Source organism: Arvicanthis niloticus, chromosome 13, assembly GCF_011762505.2.
Source record: "Arvicanthis niloticus isolate mArvNil1 chromosome 13, mArvNil1.pat.X, whole genome shotgun sequence".
NCBI lineage: Eukaryota > Metazoa > Chordata > Mammalia > Rodentia > Muridae > Arvicanthis > Arvicanthis niloticus.
Genome location: NC_047670.1, coordinates 56303487 through 56308597, shown reverse-complemented (window position 1 = coordinate 56308597; position 5111 = coordinate 56303487). Strand labels below are relative to the sequence as shown.

The following is a 5111-nucleotide window of genomic DNA, read 5'->3' as shown; positions in this document are numbered from 1 at the left end:
TGGAGATTCTGGACTGTCGACTAAAATAGGTCATAGCAATAGCTACCGTTAAGTAGGCTCCTCCTGCTTACATCGGTGTCACAGACCTCATGTGTCTCTTACTGAGTCTTGCAGAGCCCAAAGCCTCTGAGCGTTCCACAGTTCTGCATCTTGAGCTTTGGTTCCACATGTCTGCACAACCACATACGTCATGTGACGTTGTTTGATTGTAATTTCTGCATGTTGGAATTCTTCATCATACCGCTCCCCTAGCCCCCGCCAGTTTTTTGACAGGTGGCCCAGGCTAGCCTCAGACTCACTGTGACGATCTGAATGAGAATGCCGTCCTTCCTTAGGCTCACATGTATGAATTCTCGGTCTCCAGTTGGTTGACCTGTTTAGGAAGGATTAGGTGTGGCCTTGTTGGAGGAGGTGAGTCCCTGAAGGTTTCCAAAGACTGCATTCTCAGTATGTTCTCTGTCTCCTACTTTTGGATCAAGATTTGAGCTCTCATCTGTTCCTTCCTCTGTGCCTTTGCTCTGCCATCATGGACTCCAACCTCTGAAGGATGAATGAAAACCCAATTAAAACCTTTCTTTTCTAAGTTACCTTGGTCATGGTGTATTGTCACAGCAACAGAAAGTCAAGGATAACCTTGAACTTGGGCTCCTCCTCGCTCACCTCTGAAGTATTGGAGTTACTGTTGTGTATGACCACGCCTTGTTTACCTGGTGCTGAGGCTCAGAGGACTTCAGGTGTGCCGGGCAAACACTAACTGAGCTGTGTCAGCCCCTCCCTCTTCCTCACTACTCAGCTCTAAGTAATGAGCCTCTGTGGAAAGGCTGTGTGGTCACAAAGATTATAAATATTGAAGAGTTTTACAAGTTTGATTTCTGATTTTATAAAAGAACTCCCTTGTAAGAGGGAAAACCTTCTGAGTGCTGGGATTTTTATGGCTGTTTTTGTTTTCTGGGTTTTTGTTTTGTTTTAACTTTACTGTTGTAGCTATGGAAAATACTTCAAGCCACCAGAGGGCATTGTAGTTAACATTAGATACTGGCTTCATTATAAATCACGGCCTCTAGAGATGCCAGGTGAAATCTGTTTCCAGGAAAAGAAGCACTTTCACATTTAATGAACAGCCCGACGAGGAGCAGTAGATTGGACTTGGAACAGGAGAGTGACCATCCTTTGTATCTAGCAGAAAGAACTAGGTGGTGCCTCCCTCAAATACTATTCTCGTCCTTATTCCTTTTCCCAAGCATGTGCCTAACTTTTGAGTTGCCATCTATGATTAATAATCTTTTCTGAGCACAAGGCAGACTCAGGGCCTCCCAATAGCAACAGAAGCTGACACATGAAACCCTGTCTCTCACTGGTAGTGTCCACCTCTTTGTGGCTTTTATTGCCACTAATAAAAATGCCTAACTTGAATGACGAGCAGCGAGCACCCTCCTTGTAGAAGCTGAAGCAGGCAGAAAAGCAACGGGAGCACGCAAAGCCACGGAGATCGGTGGCATTTTGACAACCCATGACCCGAGGAGTCAGTTGAGCACTGCACTACTCTATTCCCCAGGTATGAGATCCCTTGCTACTTGCGGTTCCTCCAGGCCACGTGCTTCTGCTCCATCTTCCTTCCACCTCCTTGTCTCCCCTTCCTCCTTCCTCTCTCTAAAACCTCCAGCCCCACCTTTCCCTTCCACTGCCTGATCACAGGCTCTAGCCTTTATTTGACCAGTTAAAATAGGGAGAAGGTTCACATGGAATCACTGAAGTGTGTGATCCACTCCTCTTTGGGGCAGCCCCTCTTGAGGAAGCAGGGTTAGCATCAAAACACAACCAGCACCAGGGCAATCCACAACAGGAAACAACTGATAAAACCAGACAGTTTGGTCTTGATTTTGACTAGGGGCAAAAGCATGCCACACCACAGAGTGTGATGCTAACTGTGGGTGTTCCAGAGGCCCCCTGTTGTTCCCTTGCAAGACTGTGCACTTTCCCGCTCTGAGTCACCGTGGGTGACCTGTCACCATGCTTAGGAATACACATTGACTGGTACACTAGCCACGGCTCTCCCAGCCGATTGGTTTGCTGCTGCCTTGCCCTAAGACATCCTGACTATTAAATCATTCTCAAAATGCTGATGCTCCCTGGCCACAGTAAATATAATAAGATGTATATATTCAGTCGTTACTTTTTTTTTTTTTTTTCTTTCAAGACAGGGTTTCTCTGTGTACCCCTGGCTGTCCTGGAACTCACTCTCTAGACCAGGCTGGCCTTGAACTCAGAGATCTGCCTCCCTTTGCCTCCTAAGTGCTGGGATTAGAGGTGTGCACCACCACTGCCTGGCAGGCTGCTGCTTTAGTGCATCATCATCACGTGACTCCGCTGGCCGCCACAGGCAGCTGCCCACAGTTGTCTCAGTCACCCACAATTGGCTGCTCTGTCCCTTCAGAGATTCACTCCAGACTGGGAAGGGATTAGGCTTGTCCAGGGCAGAACGGCCTGGGCTTGCATTTCTGTATCTGCTTCTTTTGCTAACATGAGTTATGCTTTTCCTAGGTGTTAATTATTAACACTTTTCTTGTGGTTCATGCATCTACATCTGAGAGCATCCTTGGTTTCCAGTGATTTGTTGAGGATCAGGCTACCAGAGAAAACTTTAGACATTTCTTCAAAGCAAGAGATATATAAACAGGAAGAATTTCTCCTGGATTAAAGTGCAGGAGCTTTGCAGGACCTGTCTGGGTGCTTATGTGCCTCTGAGATCTCGGGCTCAGCTCTGTTCAGGATGAACGAGTCTGGTGGGAGGCAGCTCTGTCATCTACGTAAAATTGTTTTTTTTTTTTTTTTTTTTCTTTTTCTTTAAGGGCTTGTTTAGTCCCTTGTGCCTCACCTATACCCATAATCAGTTTTTATTAGCTGACCCCTCCCTCCATCTTACTCATCCTAGTATGATTTACAATAGCCAAAGACTCACATCTGATAATTGAATAACCAGCAGTTGTCACATTAATATGTACAATGGAGCGTTGTACAGTCATGAAAGGGAGCAAACCCCAAGTCTGTGTGGCAGTGAGGATAAGTCACACACCTCTGTGTAGAGGAAAACAGGGGTAACCTTGACTTACTGTGTGGTACCAACAAATCTCAAAAGCAGCGTTAGAAATCAAGGCAGCGTTTACATGTTGGGAAGGCAAGAGGACGGGAGGAGGAGATCACAGTAGCAAACCGAGGCTGAGGCAAGGGAAACTGGCTGATGTCAACATGGTGCATGCTCCTAGCACTTGGGGAGTGGAGGCAGGAGGATCACTGTAAACAAGGTCAGCCTGGTCTATGTACTCAGTTCCAGGCTACATAACAAAATCCTGTCTCAACAAAATTAAAATAACAAGGGAAAAGGTCATGAGGCCTTTCAAATAGATTTCTAGTAAAAAAAAAAAAAAAAAAAAAACAAACAAAAACAAAAAACATGAAGCCGTAGGAAGCTTAAGGCAAGCCGAGCCCGACTCAAACGCATCATATGACTGCAAGACCTGGACACATCCAAGCCAGCAAGACAGCTGCCTCAGTGGATAGAGGTCCTTTCACCACCAAGCCTGATGACCTGAGTTCTGTCCACAAACCCTCCTAGCAGGAGGAGAGAACTGACTCTACAAGTTGTCTTCTGGCCTCCACATGGGTGTGTGGCATGCTCATACCTACATACATAGGAACTTATACACACACAAACATATGCATGTAATTAAAAAAGGAACAGGAGAAACCTGTTGGTTTCTCTTGGACGTCTTAGAAGAATATTTGATGTCAGTGTCTCACAGACATTTACCTTGTGATGTTGCAATTTATAATTACATAGTATACAATTATGTGAATGTATTTGGCCATCGTCCCATTTCCTGGCCCAGAAGTATCAGTGACCTGACACAGAAAAGGCACTTGCATCTGAGACTGAGACTGACAACTTGTGTTCAGCCCCTAGAACATATATGGTGGAGAAAACCAACTAACCGATGCTCTTTGCCTCTTTGTATCCATTCCCAAACTAACTCTAACTCTCTCTCTCTCTCTCTCTCTCTCTCTCTCTCTCTCTCTCCCTTCCTCCCTCTCCTTCCTCCCCTCCCTCCTCTCTCTAGATATTAAAAGGGGGAAGGGTCCAGTAAGATGACTCAGTGGGTAAAGGTGCTTGCTGCCAAGCCCAGGGTCCTGAGTTCAACCCCTGGGCCTCACATGGTGGAAGGAGAAGGCTGACTCTTTAAAACTGTCCTCTGAACTATCGTATGCACACCCTCGACAGATCTTTTGTTTTGTTTTGTTTTTTTCAGACAGGATTTCTCTGTGCAGTCCTGTCTGGTCTGGAACTCGCTCTGTAGACCAGACTTACAGAAATGAGTTGGACTAGAGAGCTGGCGTAGCAGAGAAGAGCATGTCCTGCTCTCCCAGAGCACCAGAATTGAGTTCCTTGCCCCCAAATCAGATGACTCACAGCCCTCTGTGACTCCAGCTCCAGGGGACCTGACACCCTCTTCTGGCCTCCTCAGACAACCCCACCCACATGGCACAGACACAGAGAGATACACACCAGCACACACACAGTTTTTAAAATACGAATTTTTAATTAAATTGTTTACAAAATGCTGTGCATGTTTTGTGTGTCAGATGACTGGAGCCTCATAACCCAATCATTGTCAAGACAAGAGCTGGTCACTAGATGTGACGTAGTCACTAGGTGTGACTGTACCTTGTGACTTTCAGAGCAAAAGAGAGAGACTGAATTGATCTCCCGAAAGGCCAGTTGTGTAATCAGCCACGGTTGTGTGTGTGACGAAGGGCAAGGCTTGCGGAGCCACTCCGCAGCCCGGCATATGGGCTGCCTGGCAGTTAGCATGCCCTGAGATGTGGGAAGTCCTGTGCCCCTTCCCACCTGCTTTGCCCTCTGCCTTTCTGGCTTTTCCCTCTGGATCTTTATCTGTATCCATGGTGATATCTTCTCTAACAAATTGGTACATGTGTAAGTGTGTGTGTCTGCGTCCTCTAAAGACCCCAGCTTCGATCTGATGGGAGATGCTAAAAACCTTTAAGAGATGGGACCTGCTCTTTAAGTGTGTGCCCTTGAAAGGGGCTGTGAGGCC

At 46.5% G+C, this 5111-nt stretch overlaps 1 long non-coding RNA gene across 1 annotated transcript; it reads left to right on the top strand.

Moving 5' to 3' along the window:
* The first annotated feature begins 1108 nt into the window (after positions 1-1108).
* LOC143434227 (uncharacterized) lies at positions 1109-4618 on the top strand. The gene is made up of 2 exons (XR_013103571.1): positions 1109-1555; positions 4305-4618. It is a non-coding gene; the product is annotated as an uncharacterized LOC143434227 (long non-coding RNA).
* The last annotated feature ends 493 nt before the right edge of the window (positions 4619-5111 follow it).